The 21,019-nt window shown below is 38.7% G+C and overlaps 4 non-coding genes across 4 annotated transcripts; all 4 read left to right on the forward strand.

Annotated features, from left to right (window-relative positions):
- The first annotated feature begins 11,157 nt into the window (after positions 1-11,157).
- On the forward strand, positions 11,158-11,236 carry LOC131753927 (small nucleolar RNA SNORD115). Its single transcript, XR_009334984.1, has one exon. It is a non-coding gene; the product is annotated as a small nucleolar RNA SNORD115 (small nucleolar RNA).
- Positions 11,237-15,554: 4,318 nt separating this feature from the next.
- Positions 15,555-15,634, forward strand: LOC131753928 (small nucleolar RNA SNORD115). The gene has a single exon (XR_009334985.1). It is a non-coding gene; the product is annotated as a small nucleolar RNA SNORD115 (small nucleolar RNA).
- Positions 15,635-17,898: 2,264 nt separating this feature from the next.
- On the forward strand, positions 17,899-17,979 carry LOC131753924 (small nucleolar RNA SNORD115). Its single transcript, XR_009334981.1, has one exon. It is a non-coding gene; the product is annotated as a small nucleolar RNA SNORD115 (small nucleolar RNA).
- A 2,069-nt stretch (positions 17,980-20,048) lies between these two features.
- LOC131753923 (small nucleolar RNA SNORD115) lies at positions 20,049-20,129 on the forward strand. Its single transcript, XR_009334980.1, has one exon. It is a non-coding gene; the product is annotated as a small nucleolar RNA SNORD115 (small nucleolar RNA).
- Positions 20,130-21,019: the final 890 nt, after the last annotated feature.

Genomic DNA, 21,019 nt, shown 5'->3' on the forward strand with positions numbered 1-21,019 from the left:
AAGGATTCTGGGAAGTGTGAATCCATGCGATCCATATATTTGTTTTCCTGTGGATGTAAAAATAAATAAAATTAGGAGCTTCCTGGTATCCTATTTACTTTTTAGGAATAGTACCCATGAAATACAGTTTTCATTTTTGACTACTGTCCTCTTAGACAAAGACTACTGAGAAAGATGACTTTCTGTCCTGCTACACCAGGGACACATGAAAGCTACACAGACTAACTTCACTGAATCTACCCAAACCCCAATCTACTTTGGCACAAGGTTTTAAAGTAGGCCAACCCTTGTTAGACTTTTCAGGATAAAATAAATGTATAAGGGGAGTGCCATGGCTTGTATCATTATGCTAATCCCCAGCATAGGTGCCATTCTTGGGAAAGGATGTAGGAGTGTTCTAGGCTATGCAAAACAGATCTATGGAAGCAGATATGATTAAGAGTAAAAAACAAGTAGTCATTGAAAAGTTGTGTAAGAGACTGTGTCATAGAATGAAAGCATCAGGTTGGGCAGTGGTTGCCTAATGACCTGGAAGAAAGGGAATCAAAACAGTCATGCTACTAAATGGCAAAATGGGAACTGAAACTACATTGTCATAGAAAACAATTTATTTTTCATTTCAATATGAAGAATATCAGCCCTATATTTTTGTATCTCCAGCAACTCAAATACCTGGTAGAATGTGTTAAGGGTTGCTGGAAGGACTAGAAATGAAAAGAATCCATATGCCCTTTTCCCTAGTGCTCTGGAGAGATCCACAAAATTTTCCTGAGGTGCTCTGCACAATGTTTTCAGTCTACTGCCCTATACATGGGGATGCATACTGGTTGCTTCACAGACTGTTGCCTCCAGTTGACTAATGGAACAGGGACAATGAAGGTAAAATGGTAATCCCCATATTAGGGAGTTCCAAGTCCTCAGGAATCCAAATGTGCACTTCCTTCAACAACTCAGGCTATTCTATTCTTTGTACCTTGGAAACCTAACATGAGAGACTACTGACAAGATTCCTTGAAACCTTTCTGCAGAAGGTAAACTGAGAGAAGCTAAATGCTGTACTCAGAAGCTGAGTCCTTCATTGTTTTTCAACACAGTTCACTGAGGCATTTTCTAAGTTTACATATATAAATCCATGTGAAGATCAGAATAGACTTATGGCACTTTTGTTGCCAGGAATTACAAGTAGGAGAAAAAGTAGGTTGATGATAAGAACAGATAATTTCTCAGATATTGGTGGCTACAATCCAGCTTTGAGAAAATATGTAGAAAGATAAGCCACAAAGAAACTTAAGACTGCAACTTAGCTGCCTATAATTATTTACAAAGGAACACAATATTATCTGGGGACCCCAACAAATAAGAAAGCACACCTTGATGGAAAGTCAATAATTCACTATTGAAAAGTCAAGACATTGGCAAAAATAATGCTGGAAGAGACTGAGGAAGATGCAAGGGATACAACCTAACTCTGAAGCTTTACCACCTCCTCAAGAGGTTCTTTCCCACCCCAGGAAATCAGACAGAAAATAATTGGCAAATGATGCAAACTTATGCACAAAACTGACATAATGAGAGAACCTTAGAAATGGGAATGGAATGAATTTACATGTCTGTTTCTTTTCCCCATCTTAAACTTTTCCAGTCCTTTCTTTTGGATACTGAAGCCATGAATTCTGCAATTTCTACTACCTTTCTTGTTTTACTCTAACTCAGAAAAATATCCAAGATATGGGTGTTTCTGGATGACTTACCTGTTCTTTCTCCTCTGAAGTTCCCACGCAAACAGGTATTTCCGTAGAAGAATATGCCTTGTCTTCTGATGTGCTTGATAACGCCAAAAAGGGACTTAACTATGTAACAAAGAGATATGATATTCTATATTCTGGATAGAGTGTTGTTGGAGCACCTGGGATGCAAGGCATCTAAGTTGGTAAATATGTGTTTTCAAAAACAAAAGGGGAGGGCTTCCCTGGTGGCGCAGTGGTTGAGAGTCCACCTGATAATGCAGGGGACACGGGTTTGTGCCCCGGTCCGGGAAGATCCCACATGCCGTGAAGCGGCTAGGCCTGTGAGCCATGGCTGTTGAGCCTACGTGTCCGGAGCCTGTGCTCCGCAGTTGGAGAGGCCACAACAGTGAGAGGCCCGCGTACCGCGAAAAAAAAAAAAAAAAAAGGACTATGGGAGAACAGCAGTCTCACTTAGTGCTGAAAAAGTACGCCCAAATTACAGGAAATCTATATTTATGGGCAAAAAATAATAGAGAAATTTAATAAAAGGGATGAATCTCATTGTTATAGTTTACAATAAAGAAAAAAAATGGCCATGTATAAAACATATTCTCTATCCGTAGCTCAAATACAATGTATAGAACCAGTAATTAGAGAAATGTGAAAATAGACATAATAAAGGAAGTATATTTACCTTATAATTCTCCCATATTACCTTAAAAAAGAAAGAATAATTTGACAAGGAAGTCAATCTGTTTATAGATTTATCCATGATCTGAGAGCAATAAATAAGTCATAATTGTTCTGATACCTGTGGTACACCTTCTTGCTACTACATTAACTTCTGTGTTGAGTAAGCTAATTATTTTTATGTAATAGACTTATGTTCAGCTTTCTTTCCTTTACCTTTAGCTAAGGAGTCAATGTTCCTACTTGACTTTACCTATGTAGGCTTTTAAAATTTGTGGCAATTGATTCCCCAGAAATTCAGAGATTTACTTACTGTATTCTCTAGGTATTTACAAGAAAACTTAACAAATTATCTCTGCCTTGAGGCTCCAAACTAATTCAATACTGGTTAATTTATTGATAGCTGCTAATATCTTACATGTTAGTAAAGAAGATACTTTAGCTTTACTAAATTTCTTAGTCTCCCAAGACATAATGTCTTCCTGAATATGTTGCTATATTATCAAACTGAAGTCAAATATTTGAGATATGCATTATTGGTCAACAGACAGAAGATGGTTACATCCTGAACTCAGCCTAATATACAAATGAAACAATGTCACACACACACACACACACACACACACACACACACACACACACACACACACACACACACCCCTCCATTGATTTTGAGAGTTGGTTGTGGAACCTTGCCTTTTATGGAAAGGCTAAACCTCTCCTGGTATGTTACATGAAATACCAAAATTGTAGTACAGATAAAATCAAGAAGCCTTTCACATTCTTAGAATAGCTGTTGTTTCTCCATGTGTATTAGTTTTTAACTTTTATAAAACCTTCTACATGTTCTATCATAAGATTTAGGGTGTTTCTAATAGCTTATTCAAAAATTAGGCCCTAATTATAGGCTTATTGCTTACTTTTCTGTGTTATTGGATTTTGTTTCTCTGGGAATGCAAAGGTATTTACAAGGCATAATAGCAAAAACTCTCCTGATTGAAAGACTCAGGCTTTAATCTTGGAACACAATTTACTTATAGATACCTCATGATGTTACTATTTTACAAGTTTTTAAGATTCATTTCTCACTGTGTTGCCAGTCTAGCTATGAACAAATCTTATTTTCTAATCCTAATACTATTCCAGGCAAGTGTAGCGTCTTGAACCCAGCTACTATGTTGCCTTACCCTGACAAAACAGGTTGAATATGACTGTCTCACAGTCATTGATGTAGATATTGGACCTTGGTCTGATTCACATAATATTCCTATTCCCAAAGCTGACAATATTGTCCAATGACCCACAAGAGACTATAATAGTATGTTATGCAGTAGTCAACCCTCATGATATTTTAGATGCTTCTGTTCCCTAAAACATAAAGTTAGTCCAAGTGGCAATGTCTCCTCTTTCATTTATAATTTTATTTATTTGTGTTTTTTGTTCCCTCAGGTAGTCTAGTTAAAGGTTTGTCAATGGTGTTTATCTTTTACAAAAAAAACCAAAAATATTTATATTGTTTTGTCTAGTCTCTATTTCATTTGTTTCTGCTCTGATCTTTATTATTTCCTCCCTTCAGCTAACTTGGAGCTTACTTTTTTTCTTTTTCTAGTTTTTTGAATTGTAAAGTTAAGTTATTTGAGATCTTTCTTTTTTTTCTTAATGTAGGCATTTATTCATATAAAATTCCCTCTTAGAACTGCTTTTGCTTCACCTTATAAGTATGTTGTGTTTCCATTTTCATTTGTCTCAAGATTTTTTAAATTTTATTTTTTATTTCTTTTATGACTTTTTATTTCTTTTTGTGACCCATTAGTTGTTCAGGAGTGTTGTTTAATTTCCACATATTTGTGAATTTTCCAACATTCCTTCTGTTATTGATTTCTAGTTTCATACCATTGTGGTTGGAAAAGACACATGATAATCTCAATAATCTTGATTTTGTTAAAACATGCATTGTGGCCTAACATATAATCTATCCTGGAGAATATGTGTACTTAAAAGAATATGTATTCTGAAGCTATTGGATAGAATGTCATGTATATATTTATTAGATCTGTAGTGGTCTATAGTGTTAAGTCTGATGTTTTCTTATTGACTTTTTGTCTGGATTATCTATCTATTATTGAAAGCGGGTTATTAAAGTCACCTACTATTATTCTATTGTTGCTATTTCACAACATGTTGGGTGCATATATAATGTTGGGTGCATATATAATCATAACTGTTACATCTTCTTGTTGAATTGGCCCTTTTATCATTGTATGATGACTTATTTGTCTCTTATTAAAGTTTTTTTGTCTTAAAGTCAATTTCATCTAATATAAATATTGCCATTCCTGCTCTCTTTTGTTGTCATTTGCATGAAATACCTTTTTCCTTCTCCTCACTTTCAGCCTATATATGTACATAAATCTGAGACTCTTGTAAACAGCATATGGTTAGGCCTTGTTATTTTAGAGGACATTCAGTCACTCTATGTCTTTTGAATCGTGAGTTTAATTCATTTACATTGAAAGTAATCATTGACAGGTAAGGACTTACTATTGTCATTTTGTTAATTTTTTTCTGTCTGATTTGTAGTTCCCTTGTTCCCCTGTTCTCTTGTGGTTTGTTAATTCTTTTTGCTGTTATACTGTTTATTTTCTCTTCAACTTTTGTGGATCTACCCTAGGTTATTTCTTTTGTGGTTTCCATGAGGCTTGCATTGAACTATCTATAGTTATAATGGTCTAATTTAAACTGGTAACAACTTCACTTCAAATGCATAAAAAGCTCTACACTTTTATTTTCCCCCATACGCTCTACTTTATTCATTGATGTCAGATTTTATTTCTGTTTTTAAATTGTGAATCTATGAAAAAGTTCTTGTGGTTATAGTTATTCTTAATAGTTTTGTCTTTCCATTTTTATACTATGCAGCAGGATTAAACAATTTATACACTATTAAAACTATTAACACTATTCTGTGTTTGTCTATATATTTACTTTTACAAGTGAGATTTGTACTTTCATATGCTTTTGTGTTCCTGTTTAGTGTTTATTCATTTCAACTTGAAAAGCACCCTTAAACTTTTCTTGTAAGGTAGGTCTAGTTGTGACAAACTCCCTCAATTTTTTATTTAACTGAGAAAGTCTTAATATCACCTCTATTTTTAAAGGACAGTCTTAACAGTTTAATATTCTTGACTGGCAAGGTTTTTTTTTTTCCTTTCAGTATTCTGAATATATTATTTCTTTCTCTCCTGGCCTACAAGTTTCCTGCAGATAAATCCACTTATAGTCGTATGTGAATTCCTTTGTGTGTGATAAGTCACTTATCTTTTGCTGATTTCATGGATATCTCTTTGCCTTTGTCTTTGCCAATTTAATTATAATGTGCCTTGGTGTAGACCTCTTTGGGTTCAAGCTATTTGGTGACTCTTAAGTTTCATGAATTCCATTTCTCTCTGCAAATTTGGGAATTTGTCTGCCATTTTTTTAAAAATAGAATTTTTGTCTCTTTCTCTTCTCCTTCTGGAATTCCCATAATGCAAATATTGTTCTATGTGATGGTGTTCCATACTCCTGTAGTCTTTCTTCTTTTTAAAATTCTTTTCTCTTTTTGTCCCTCTGACTGAATAATTTTAAATGACTTGTCATCAAGTTCACTAATTCTTTCTCCTGTTTGATCAAGTGCACTGCTGAATCTCTCTATTGAAATTTTTAGTACAATAATTGTATTCTTTAACTCTAGAATTTCTGTTTGATTTTTTTCTTGTTTCTATATATGTGTTCTCTTTTAGTTCTCTGAGCTTCTTTAAAACAATTACTTTAAGTTCTTTATCAGGTTGTTGGTAGATCTCTATATCTTTAGGGTTAGTTATTGTGGCTTTATTAGTTTCCTTTATACAAACTCATTAAAGCAACTCATTAAAGCTTGGCTTCAGAAGAAAAAGTCATTCACCAGTCAGCTCAGCCTGGGATTATGGGAAGGCCAGTTCTTGGCACCCATAAACAGGAGCAGCAAACTACCAATACTCTGAGGTTGGGTGAGGACACGTGCTGGGATCTGTCAAAGGGGAGGTGTGAGTTGGGTCTTATAGTTGGACAGGGCTGCACCTGTGTTCTCTGGCTGGGTGGGATTGGTTGGGGACTCCTTGTTCTAGCAATGCTGGTAGCATGGTCCCTGGTTGGACAAGGCAATGTTGATGTTAGGAGCACAAGGCTTCTGTCAAGATCTGCAGTATAAGTTACTGTGAGCCCATAACCCTTTTCCTTGTTCCTAGATGTCCCCAGGTGGTATACCAATTCCAGTTCCCTCAGTGTTCTATGTGAGCTGAGAGAGAAGTGGGCCTCTCAGACAATGCCCTGAAACCCTGGGGAAGTTGGATGTATGTCTTAGTTTCTCTTTTCCCAACTGGAGAAATCATGGGCCAAAGAGATCCTTCTCAGTGTGTTGCTGTTCCAGCTCAGGGAAGTGGTGACATGTACAAAGTGAAATGTTTATTCTAACCCTTTTTGATGTACTTTTCTTGTTTTTTTGTGTTCCTCTGGTGTACTATAGCCTTACCCCTGAGGTGTCACACACTCAGAACAGCATTTTCATCTGTGTATAGTTGCTAAATTGTTTTTCTGTGAGGGAACTAGGGACAGGGATGCCTATTTACCATCTTGCCAAAGTTACCTTAGACTAGCCTTTAGTCTTAAAATGAATATCTATGCTGATAATAAATATCTTTATCGTCTGTTAGGTCACCAGCCAACTTTGGAAGAATGGAGGTTTTCAAATGTTGATAGAAACTAAAATATTACATGGGAAATGAATCACCAATGTATTAGAGTCATTGAAAATTTTCTAACAGAATTATATTATTGATTGTAAAATTCACACTCTGGAAAAAAAATTATCAAAAAAAAGAATTTTCAGACCAAGTTGTGAAAAGAGCTACTGAGTTTTGGACTGGAAAAATTAAATGTCCATTATTTCTACCAAGAAACTCCTATTCATAATTTCAGAAATATCTAGCTCTATAAGAATTAGAAAATTATAAATCAAGGGTAAATAAGAATAACACCATAGGAAAATGGGAATTACATGATGGAAATTTTTCTTTACAATATTTCCATTGTATGCTTGGGTGGCTTTTCCATGCCACTGACAGACACATTCAAACAGAAGGAATATACTGAATATTTTGGAATATTGCAACACTTATAATTCAGGAAATAATACAAAGATGTGTTGTTTGAAAAAATTATTTACAGGTAACTCCTAAGATAAGTCAAGGAAGCCATCTAAAGCCAATGTTACCTGGAATATGGTGGCAAATGGACTTGATCAAGATTAGACCTTTAGAAGGTAACAAATATTTTTAGTAATGTTGAGTATGATGTTTAGATGACCAGACATGTTTCCGTAGGCTAAAACTGAAGCTCGAGCAATGAAAAACACCTTTCTAAAGTATATCATCTCAACTTTTGGAATTCCTAAATATCTAGAATCCAATAGAGAAAGTAATTCTATATTTTGTAATTTAGGAGCTTTGTAACAACCTACAAGTACTCAAAATTTGCCTACTTTTTATCATTTCCAGTTCCTGGACAAGTAGAATTAATGAACCATATCCTAAAATTTATTTGGCTAAATTACATCAAACCACTCACTTACGGTGGCCCAAAGCCTTACCATTGGTTTCATTAAAATTAGGTTAACACCTTCTAGTAAGCAAATTTCAAATTTCAATTAGAAGATATTTGAATTTAGGGTTTAAGCTTAACCCATTATCTGATGTAATAAAAAGTAGTCATGATCAAATATAATACTTAAAGAGTTTGCAGGCTTCCCTGGACTTATTTTGCCAGATGCTGGAAAAATTTCTCTGAGGAGGTATGTCACCAATATTGAACAGGAGACCTGGTATATATCAAATTGTTCCAATATCAGACTGATGGTCCTCACACCAACAGAATCCTACCAGGTTTGTTGATAATTCACATCAAGGTGAAGAAGAAACCCAAGTAGATGCATGATTCTCTTGTGAGACAAACACCTATGATTGAGTGGGTCACAATTTCCATTAAGAACCTTAAGGTTAAATCCTCTAGATAGTAATTTAAAATAATATGCAGGCTGAAGAAAAAGTTTGTCTAGTGGACAGACAGTAGGAGAAGACATAGACTGTTGTGTTACTTCTTAATTATCTTGACCATTATAATTTTGATACTTATTCTATTTTATATAGGTTGAACATGAAGCTTATAGTATTAGACCTTCTTCCTTTAAAAGTGAGTATATTAACCTCAGGTAATTTTGAATTGATTACAAATGTTCTGAATATTAAGTGAGGACTTAAGAAACACATGTTTTGTCATAATACTTCAGATCCTTCACTTGGATAGTTTAAATTTAGAAGAATGAAACCCACAGACTATCTATTGATCTATTTACCCAAATAAAACAATCTTAAATATCACCCTTTGTGTCATTGAATATACTAATGGGAAGAAATTTTTAACCAGTCAAACTAAATACAAGTATATTTAAATTGAAAGTCCCTGAACAATAACACAAAACTCCAACTAGTCTCTACATTATATAGCCATTGGAGCCCAGTTTGACAAAACTGAAATGAATGTACAATGAGGAAGACATATCCCAGCCCAAATTATATAACATAGTTCCTTTAAAAGCCCCAAAATATAGCGTCCCATTAAAAATAAGCCTACCTTATTTAGAAGTTAGCAATCTCCAGTCTCCATACTTAAGGTTTCTAGGGTCATTAAATAGACTATTGTTTTTAATATTACTACTTCTAATTTGAGTCAATTCAATTCAATTCTACTTGTATGCAATAGGCTTTATGACTATGAAAAGTTTTTACATGAATATTAAAATGTGTCATGATCAAACTAAAAAAGATTTACTAAATATCATATTTATAGGTAAATAGAAGCTGAGACAACAATTGCAAACTCTATTGATATAGAAATATGGACAAACATACTTAGTGCCTTGGGACAATTGCAGAAAGACGTAATTCAGATGCAAACAGGGTGTAATCAAAACCTAATACAGAATACAACTATAGAGAAAAGTGAAAATGGAATTGAGAAATAATTTGGGATTGGACACCTGGGAATGAAACCCTGCTGCAAAAAAAAATGTACCTAAATGTTTTTCACAAGGCTTCACTCATATAACTGAACAATTAGTTATTCAACAATTGCAATATACACTTACTAGTACTGAAATACAAGATTGCACATACTTAGAACAACAGTTAGATTTGGGCATGTTACTATATATGGAGAGATTAAATAATGTAAAATGATTAATCATAGAAGAGCTGAAACTTGGCAATTTCAGATTGAAACTTCTGAAAGCAAAACTACTAAAACTAACTTCACTAAAGAACATAAGTTTTCTCCTATACATATGTGAAACTATGTTAGATGGGTGCCAGTCCTTCAAGGAGATATATTTGAATTGAGACAATGGAACTTTAAGAAAAACACATGTGTCTAAATCAATCTATGTGCTTATAAGTAAATAAGAATTGTTCATCTTTTAAGCTTTGTTTAATGATTTATAATTCCTAATACTATTGCACCTTTGGGTTCTATCCTTCACTCTTTTTCTCTCTTTACACATTACAGTAAGATATACTAAGAGTTACACCTTCTCATTAAGTGGCAAATGACAGCCTTACTCATAAATTCATTCCAAATAGATCACTGGACTAGAGAATTTTCACCCTAAAGCACTAAGACTTATTCATTTAGTCAGTCTGAATATTGATATGGGGTGTTCTTATTGATTGACTGATCTACTTGATGTAATCTTATGACAAAATCTTTGCTTATTATTTGAACTTTACATGTTTAACAGTTAAGAAAAATTTTGTTAACTGGCATACAGATCAATGTTCAATACTCATCTAGGTCTCTATAATGACTAGAGCAATATTTATATAATATTGAATGGGATCCTAATAGTGTCTTGCTGCTTTAGAGTCATTGAATAACTTTTAATAAATGAAAATTCTGCCAACATAGATTAAAATGTGAAATTCAGTAATGTTATATTTCTATTAACCCTAAAGTTGATTATATTAATGAGGAAACCCATATATAAATTTCAGTGCCTGAATATCATGTTAATGCATTATTTTCAGTATAATGATGTATGTGCTATGAATGATGGAGGCTGCCTGGAAGTGAATACTATTTCCAGTAACCTGATACTTGATTTGTAAACTCCAAGTTTCAAGAGGCTTCAGGTGTGTCATTTTAGGAGAGTTCATATGCAATAGACAATGCCAAATATTACCAGTATGGCATCTTTTGATATATAGATAAAGGATGATAATTGGAATGCTCTTGTGTTTTCCTGACACGTTCTGAGTGGTTCTCCAAAGAAACCTGTATTCTGTGTCATTCTTGTGTAGGGTTGTCAATAGTCTACACCCTCTATACTAGGTCATTTTCTGAGTATTTATCATATTGCTCCATTAAGGAAAAACTTTCAAGAGCCATGTTCCAGGAAAGACTTAGTTCTATATTTTGATACTTGTCCTAATCCTGTACAGTTAAATGATGAGTACAGAGGAAGAGCATGGTTTGACCTGCAGCCTTAGAGAATTAATGTGAGTCAGGTGCCTACCACTGAATATGTCAATATGCCAGTCCAAATTAGTACCATAATTGGCTGGTACATATATTCACATCCAAGTGTATATATGTGTGTGGAAAGCCAGGGCTTTGGTCAATGATGAGAACTTACAGTCTTGAAGTGAGATGATGACCTGGAAATCATGATCAATAGAATTAAAATGAAGGTAAACCTAGGTGAAAATACAAGGAAATATATATGGAATCATTATTTCCTTTATAGACATTTTTTTGGGGGCTTGAGACAATGAAACCTTAAAAGAAACTTATGTAAACCAATCCTGTCTATCTGCTAAAAAGTAAAAAGAAATACTCATCCTATAAACTTTGTTTCAGAGATTTATAATGTTTAATAGTAAGGTACATTCAGGGATTAGTCTACTGCTTTTCTCTCAATGTGTCTTTGAGTAAGACATTCAACCAAGGAATACAACACTGCATTGATGATAGGTGTCTAGATTCCTTTAGTCATAGTTACATTCCAAATAGAAAATTGACTGGAGAAGATGCACTCCTAAGCATAATAGATTTAAGCAGAAGGTAAACTGAATAGGAATATGGAATTTGCTTTTGAAACAGTGACTGACTTACTTGATGTAAATTTATAAGTTTCATTTGAACATGAAATTAATAATATTGAAGTTGAGAAATTTTGATTCACTGGTCCCCAGTACAATGTTTAATCTAATTCAACAAACAAGATGAGAACAATATTTTTATAATTTTACAGGATTCTAAAAGTAGCTTTGCGCTACTTTGAAGTACTAAAGAATCTCCCATAGCTGAAGGAAAATGCCATTAAAGAGATTTGAGATACAGTAGTTGGACTGTTAAAGAACTAAAATTTTAAGCTTAAAATTTAGTACATACACTAAGAAACACACAAAATTACAGATCTTAATATGGACTGACTGCATATAATATAATAAACAATTTGCTATAAATCAGCAGTCCCTAAACTTCTTGACACTAGGGACCAGTTTCATGGAAGACAATTTTTCCACAGACCGTGGGGGAGGGGTGGGATGGTTTTGGGGTGATTCAAGCTCATTACATTTATTGTGCACTTTATTTCTATTATTATTACATTGTAATATATAATGAAATAGTTATACAACTCACCATAAAGCAGAATCAGTGGGAGTCCTGAGCTTGTTTTCCTGCAACTAGATGGTCCCAGCTGTGGGTGATGGGAGACAGTGACACCCAAAGTGTGTTGTTTATGTCCAGTCTACTCCATAATCTCATTTTGGTTGCTGTCACTGAAGAAAATCCTGCTTCACAAAGACAGGATGTTGGAAATGGAAGCAGGCTTTTCAGTGCTTTTGTGGCAATGTCAGGATATTACTTCTTGACTTTAATCCAGAACATATGGAGATCTAAAGTTGTCTCAAACATACTTTTAAGGCTACCATAATTTGCGATCTCAAGCAGTTGATCCTCTTCTAGCATGGACAAAGTCAATTCACCTGGTTTATTCACAAATGAGTCACGGATCCATTCCTACCCAGTTCAGGGGTCTTTTGTGGTTGGGAAGTAATGCTCAAGCTCTTTTGAAAGCTGAGATAGGTGATCATGCACCAGCTGAGAAGAAGAAAGCCCTGGCTCAGTCTCTTTCAAAATGTCTGCTAATGTTTGAAACATGTCAAAAAGCCATGTTCACTTGTCGCCCCCATAATTCCAGTTTCGCTTTGAATGCAGCCACTTTATCTGCTGACTAGAACACAGCTGTCATTCTCCCCTGAAGTGACAGATTGAGTTCATTGAGCAGGTTGAATATGTCACACAGGTAAGCAAGTTTTGTGACCCATTCTGTGTCACTGAAGTGTGCTGCCAGTGGTGACTGTTTTTCTAAAAGAAATCCCTGGAGCTGCTCTCATAGCTCAGAAACTCTGGCCAATGATCTACCTTTAGAAAGCCATGTCACTTCGGTGTATAGGAGAAGATATATGTGCTCTGCATCCATCTCCTCACAGAGCTGCGAGAACAGACATGAGTTAAGGACATGTACTTTAATACGGTTGATAATTGTAATCACATCCCGCAAAACACTAAGTTCAGGTGACATTTTTCAGCTAGCCAGCATTTCTCTATGGATGACAGTGTGTAGACTCATTCAGAAGTGACCTCTTTGACCCGAGCGGTGAAACCACAAAGCCGTCCAGTCATGGCAGCCGCTCCTTCCATGCATATACTGACACAAAATGACCAGTTCAGTTTTCCTGATATGTAATCATTCAAAGACTTGAATTGTTCTGCAGCTGTGGTGTTGGTTGGCAACAAAAGTGCACATAACATATCCTCATGCACAGCCTCCTGGAAAATATATTGCACAAAAACAAGCATTGTTGCCTTGTTGTCAACATTGGTAGACTCCTCAACCTGGATTGCGTACCACAGTGACTCATTAATCCTCTCTAACAATTGTGCCTCAATATCCTCTGCTATTTCATCAATTTGTCTATTTATGAAGCTAGCTGAAAAAGGAACATGTGCCACCTTTTGAACTGCAGCCTCTCCTAAAAGTTCACACCAAATGTCCTTAGAAGTAGGCAAGATCAACTCTTCACCAATAGTAAAGGGCTTCTTAGCTTTAGCAATGCCGTTAGCCACTAAGAATGATGCTCTCAGTGCAGACACATTTGATGAAGTTGTGGCCTTCAATAATTGCTTCTGTTCTTCGTGTCCATAGTTTTTTTTCTTTTGAAAAACTCCAAAGGCCTGTCTTTTAATGCAGGGTGATTAGTCTCCATGTGGTGAAGCAGTTTTGAAGGTTTCAAGGTTTTGTTGGATAGTCAGTTGCCACATATAATACAAAGCAGGCTTGGAGAATGTGAACCACCTGTGGCAATGAACCCATAATTTAAGTAGGACTCTTGGTATTCTCTTTTAAATGCATCTTTTTTTATTTGGTAGTCTTGGAGTCTTCTGCTATCTCATCATTGGGTCTTTCCCGATTTTCAAAGAAGCTCTCCAACAAAGTTTGTTTTTTATTCATTTTGGCTAAGGTTAGCTTGTGGGCTTACCAAAACTGTAGCTGAGAAAAGTGAGCAGTGTTGTGGATGGAAGTAGTAAATAAAATAATGGGCAGGCCACATGCAGACTAAAATGATTGTTGTATTCTAACTTGAAGCCTGCCACAAGATGCAGCTGTACAATTGAAGAACATCAACTCACTTGCCACTATAAATCTGCCACCAGATGCAGCTTAATTGTCACTTGCCACTCACAGACAGGGTTTTGATATGAGTCTGCAAACAATTGATTTATTATGGTCTCTGTATAATCAAACCTTTCTGCTAATGATAATCTGTATTTTCAACCACTCCCCAGCACTAGCATCACCACCTCAGCTCCACTTCGGATCATCAGGCATCAGATTCTCATAAGGAGCACTCAACCTAGATCCGTGGCATGTGCAGTTCACAGTAGGGCTCGCACGCCTATGAGAATCTAATGCTGCCACTGATCTGAAAGGAGGAGGAGCTCAAGTGGTAATGTGAGCAATGGGGTGTGGCTGTAAATAGAAATGAAGCTTAGCTCACTCACCCGCCACTCACCTCATGCTGTGTGGCCCGGTTCCTAACAGGCCAAGGATAGGTACCAGCCTGTGGCCTGGGGGTTCGAGACCCCTGCTATAAATGATGCCAGAAGATTCTCATTTACAATTGACTCTGCTAGTGTCACTGAATGAGAAGTATTTTTTTTCTCAATGAGTGACCAACTAACTTTAAAGAATTATCAAGGGCAAATCCAATATTTTTGATGAGATATTTACTGAGCTGTGGTTGCCAGGTGATGGTGTGATTTTTTTTAACTAAATACATAAGAAGGCATATTTACATTGATTATGAAATTCATTTCTTCTGTACATGTAAAGTGGGTAAGATATTGAAGAAAACACACAATATAACAATGGCTTATTAACCATGTTCAAAAAGGCTAAAATTCATTTTCAAACATCACTAAAAAATCAAAATGACAACTGTACTGTTATTTTATTTGTAATCCAAAGACTCATGTGGCTTCAAAAATAGAACTTGAGGAAGTTCTTATGCAAAGAGAAAAATACAGAGATAACAATATAGATCAGTGTTTAATAAAATAAAATTGACCAGTGAAATGACATCATGTTTCCTAAACACTAAAGGTGGAAAAAAGGAAAACTAATTCACAAACACTATAATTCTACAGGGAAAAAATGAAAGGTAAACAAAACTATAATAACATTTAAAAAATATATAATGATAATTAAAAAACAGAAATATTTAGGATGTTTAAATGAACATTTACATCAATCCTAAAATTGAGAAAGTAATAAAGGAAAGAACAAAAAGTATTGTATATAATAAAAAAATAACACAAAATATTTCTGCTAAATGTCAAAAATATTATGGAAATGATATTCAGCATAATGTATTAATTTAAAAATATTTTGTGGTAAACATGTTGAAGAAAGAGGAAAATGATACATGAAAATAGCAGAAAAGATTAGGAAATAAAAATTATATTATTGTCAAGAGAGATGATGGCCTAAAAATCATGCTCAACAGGATTGTGCTAAAGCACAAGGGAATTGGCCATCCAGGGGCAGGAGGATGGAATCTTCTTGTCCCTTCCAGAGCCCTCGGATGTGGGTGTGGAGGCACCCTATCCTTCTAGGAAAGTATGTGAGACTCTACCTTGTCTAGGGGTTTCCACGTGGACAAGGCATGGTCCTGTCTTTGGCTTTCTTTCCTGATCCCTAGTTCCACAACCTGCCCGGAGGCCATAGGTGGGGCCTTCTTAGCCCTTTCTCTTCAAATTGTGTCTTTCAGTCAGACGTTCTGCCAAGGGTCTCATCGTGGCCTGAATGATTCGAGGTGAGTGTCTCTCTTTGGTCCTTGACACAGGCCCCAAAGGACATTGGATTATGTGGGATGCCCAACTAAAAGCAATCAAGAGAGAGGAGTCCTTTCAGAAACCTCAGTCGTCCCAAAGGGGGGTTTCTGCTGTGACACCACAACTAAGGGCTAGGCTCTTAGGAAATGAAAAGCCTTTCATTAGACCTGAATTCTAATCAGATTGCACATGGAAGAAATGTTTCCTTCCCTGAGCCCCTGAGGAGCACACCTCAAAGCAGAGTACTCTGATCAACTGAGGGGACAGTCGTTTGTGGTGTGTATTTTGCAGTCTCCGAAGAACCATTGGTAGAGAAGAATCATGCCCCAGGGCAGGATGTGGTGAGAGGCAGGCAAAACCCATCCACCAGGTCTTGGCATGTAGACGCTGCTGGCTATTGAGAGAGCTGAAGGGCGGCCCCTGAGTTTAACGGAACTTGGCCAGGTAACTTTCAGTGATGGTGGGGTCTTGGTGAGGTTCATTGTTCCTGATACACCCTCTGGAGGATTTTGCTTCAACAACTAGCAGCCATTGCATCTCCTGTGGAGTTCTTCCACTAGGGGAGAAACTGCCTTCAAAGAGAGCACCCTCAAGAGGAGAAACACCTTTTGAGCGTGCCTATCTAGTACGGTTGTTGAGAGCCCTTCTGAGCCTTGGTATCATCTCCATTGTGAGGCCCTGTTGCCCGAAGTGGAGGGGGACCCAATGATGTGGGCCGAGGAGGGAGTAGTTGCATTGCTGTTCTTTGGGGGCCTTTGGTGGTTCATAAAATGGGCTGTTGCACCAAAAGATGATGGCTCTTATTCCTGGCCTGAACGTTCCCTTGCAGGGCTTTTCCAGGTTGACTGGTGCTCAGCCCATGGGCCCATCTCCAGATAACTGCTTCTTCAAGCATCCATTCCATGGGAATTCATGGCCTCATTTTCTGTGTTTTGGAGGGCAAGTGGCCAAGCTGAACGTCCCATTGACCGCCCCATGCTTGCATGGATCAGAATCGAGCCCAAAGGAATGTCTCTGTCCCCAGCACACATCCAGAGAGTTTTGCTGGCCAAGAAGCCACGACAACAGGCCTTCTGAAGGGAGGTGAGCAACTGATGCTCTGCCTTCTCTCAGCAGTCCTTTAGATATTTGTCATTTCTTCATTCCTTGACACATTATCTATGTACGCATTCATACACAGATCCACAAGTCCACTGGTTCATTTATGTTTGTTAGTATGTATAGAGGGAGAGAGGGAGAAAAATAAGGAGCTAGGGAGGTAGGGACCTAGAAACATAGGTAGGTGGGTCAGTAAGTAGGTTGGTAGATAGGTAGGTAGGTAGGTGTTAGGTATGAGTTTCAGATAGGTATTTATGTCAATTCCTATAGGTACATTTGGTCACTCTTTGTGTTTATGCATGTATCCCTCTTGGTATGTCTTGTAGTATCATCCGATGCATGAAGATGTACATGAAGGCTTCCCTGGTGGTGCAGTAATTGAGAGTCCACCTGCGATGCAGGAGACATGGGTTCGTGCCCCGGTCCGGGAAGATCCCCCATGCCGCGGAGCAGCTAGACCCGTGAGCCATGGCTGCTGAGCCTGCTCGTCCAGAGCCTGTGCTCCACAACGGGAGAGGCCACAACAGTGAGAAGCTCGTGTACCGCAAAAAAAAAAAAAAAAAAAAAAAAAAAAAAAAAAAAAATTAAGTTGTACATGCAACTACACCCAGTGCCTAGCGTTATGGACTAGGAGTTGACACAAATATCCTACTCCTCTCTAGGCAGACAAAGTCCCCAGGGGAAGGAAGATCTGAGTTTGGACTGCTGCCTATGGTGAAACCAATGCCAGCCTTGGTGCAACACCTGGAAGAGATAGAAAGTCACATCTTTTTGAGCATCCTCATTTCCAGAAAGCATCTGAGGTAAGACTACTCAAGTGCCAGAGCATGGAGGTGTGGGGATTGCCTCGGTCGGGTCAATGATGAGAACTCATATGGTCCTGAAGAGACATTATGACCTAACAATCATGCTCATTAGGATTATGCTGGGGCCCAGTGGAGGTGGCCATCCAGGGGCAGGAGTTTGTGAATCCTCCTGTCCCTTCCAGAGCCCTGAGGTGTGGGTGTGGAGGCCCATATCCCTCGAGGAAGCCCTTGAGACTCTACCACGTCAAGGGGCTTCCATGTGGCAAAGACATGGTCCTGTCTTTGGCTTTATTTCCTGATGCCTGGTTCCACAGCCCACCCAAAGTCCATAGGCGGGCCCTTTCCTTAGCTCTTTCTCTTCAAATTATGTCTTTCAGTCAGACGTTCTGGCAAGTGTCTCACCATGGTCTGAATGATTCGAGGAGAGTGGCTTTCTTTGATTTTTTGACAGAGGCCCCAGTGGACGTTGGACAGTTGGGGAGGCCCAAACAGTTGGAGAGGCCCATCTCAAAGCTGTCAAGAGGGAGGGAATCCTTTCAGGAACTTCAGTCTTCGCAAAGGGAGGATTTCTGCTGTGGCACCACATCTAAGGACTAGCTTCTCAGACACTTAAAAGGTTTTCATTAGAACTGAGTTCTAGTCTGGTTGCACATGGAGGAAACGTTTCCTTCCCTGAGTCCCTGGGGAACATCCACACAGGTCTGTGCATACCTGAAGGTAGAGCATGTTGATCTACTGAGGGGACAGTCACTTGTGGTGTGTGCTTTGCAGTCTCCAATGAACCACCTGTAGGGAAGACTCATGCCCCAGGACAGGAGAAGTTGAGAGGCAGGCAAGAACCCATCAACCAGGTTTTGGCAGGTAGCCAAACCAGCCACGTAGCTGCTGGCTATTGAGAGAGCTGGAGGACGACCCCTAAGCTTAAATGGAGCTTGGTCAGGTCACTTTCAGGGACCGTGGTGTCTTGGTGAGGTCAATTGTTCCTGATGGGCCCTCTGATGGATTTTCCTTCACCCATTTGGGTCTAATGATTCTCCTGGTGAGTTCTCCCTCTGTGGGAGCCACTGCCTTCTAAGAAAGCACCGTCAAGAGGAAAAACCCCTTCTGAGTGTGCCTTCCTAGTAAGGTGTTGAGAGCCCTTCCAAGCCCTGGTATCATATACATCATAAGGCCCTGTTGCCCAAAGTAGAGTGGTAGACCCATGATGTGAGCCGATGAGGGAGTAGTTGCATTGCTGTTATTTGGGTTTCTTTGGCGGATCACTAGAGGGGACACTAAACCAACAGAGGATGGCCTTGTATCTGTCCTTAACGTTCCAATGCAGTGCTTTGCCAGGTTTACTGGTACTGAGCCCGTGGGACCGTCTCGAGATATCTGCTTATCCGAGCATCCATTTTGTGGGACTTCATGGCCTCATTTTCTGTGTGTTAGTGGGAAGGTGGCCAAGCCCAATTTCCCATAGGCCATCTGATGCTTGAACAGACCAGGATTGAGCCTGGAGGAAGATATCCACTCACCAAGAAACGTCCGTAGAGTTTAGCTGACCAAGGAGCCCTCGACCCAGGCCTTCTGATGGGACAGCCGAAGATGCTGTGCCTTCACCTGGGAGTCTTCAGGGATTCATCAATTCTTCCTTACCAGGCATATTAGTTTAGTACCTATTCATGCACAGATCCAATTGTCCACTGGTTCCTTTATGTTTCAGAGTGTGGATGGAGGGACAGAGCGAGAAAAGTAGATAGGGAAGTAGGGAGCTAGAAATGTAGGTAGGTGGATATGGACGTAGGTAGGTAAACAGTCGTTAAGTATGTGTGTCAGGTAGATGTTTATGTTAATGTGTACATGTACATTTGGTCACATTTTTTGTTCGTGGAAGTGTTCCTGGATGTACAAGACATGTTTTGGTATGTCTCATATCATCATTCGATGCATGAAGGTGTACATTCATGACACCCAATGCCTAAGGGTTGGACTAGGAGGTGACACAGCTGTCCTGCTCCTCTCTAGCCAGATAACATCCCCACGGGAAGAAGATCTGAGTTAGGCCTGATGTGTATGGAGCAAGTGTTGTCTGCCTTGGTCCAGCACCTGGAAGAGACAGAAACTCACATCATTTGGGGCATCCTCATTTTCAGAAAGCTTTGGAGGTAAGCCTACTCAGGTGGGGGGGCACAAATGCGTGGGGAGTGCCTCAGTTGGGTCAATGATGTGAACTTGTATGGTTGCTAAGAGAAATGATGGCCTAAAAATCATGTTCAATAGGATTACGCTGAGGCCCAATGGAGGTGGCTATACAGGGGCAGGAGGTTGGGGATTCTCCTGTCTCTTCCAGAGACCAGGGGTGTGGGTTTGGAGGCCCCCTATCCCTCGAGGAAATCTCTTGAGACTCTACTGAGTCTAGGGGCTTCCAAGTGGCAAAGACGTAGTCCTGTCTTCACCATGCTTTCCTGATCCCTGGTTCTGATGCCCACCTGGCAGCCATAGGCAGGACCTTTCCTTAGCTCTTTCTCTTCCTATTATGTCTTTCAGTCAGACGTTCTGGCAAGGGCCTCATCACGGCCTGAATGAATCGAGGTGAGTGACTTTCTTTTTTAGACAGTGGCCCCAGTGGACATTGGACTATGGGGGTGGGCCATCTCAAAGTCTTCAAGAGGGAGGAGTCCTTTTGGGAACCTCAGTCCTCACAAAGCGGGGAACACTGCTTCCCCACCACATCTAAGGACTAGCTTCTCAGGCACTTAAAAGCCTTTCATTAGACCTGTGTTCTAGTCAGGCTGCACATAGAGGCAAACGTTTCCTTTCCTGGGCCCCGGTGGAACATCCACACAGGTCTGTGTGCACCTCACAGCAGAGAATGCTGATCTACTGAGGAGACAGTCACTTTTGGTGTTTCCTTTGCAGTCTCAAAAGGACCATGGGTAGGGAAGAACCAAGCCCCAAGACAGGAGAAATTGAGAGGCAGGCAAGAAGCTGTCCACAGGGTTTTGGCAAGTACACGCTGCTGGCTACTGAGAGAGCTGGAGGACAGCTCCTGAGCTTAAATGGAGCTTGGCCAGGTCACTTTCAGGGATGGTGGTGTCTTGGTGAGGCCAATTACACCTGATGGGACCTCTGATGGATTTTCCTTCACCAAATCGGGTCCAGTGATTCTCATGGGGAGTTCTTCCT

The sequence above is a fragment of the Kogia breviceps genome, chromosome 3 (genome assembly GCF_026419965.1).
Source record: "Kogia breviceps isolate mKogBre1 chromosome 3, mKogBre1 haplotype 1, whole genome shotgun sequence".
Classification (NCBI taxonomy): domain Eukaryota; kingdom Metazoa; phylum Chordata; class Mammalia; order Artiodactyla; family Physeteridae; genus Kogia; species Kogia breviceps.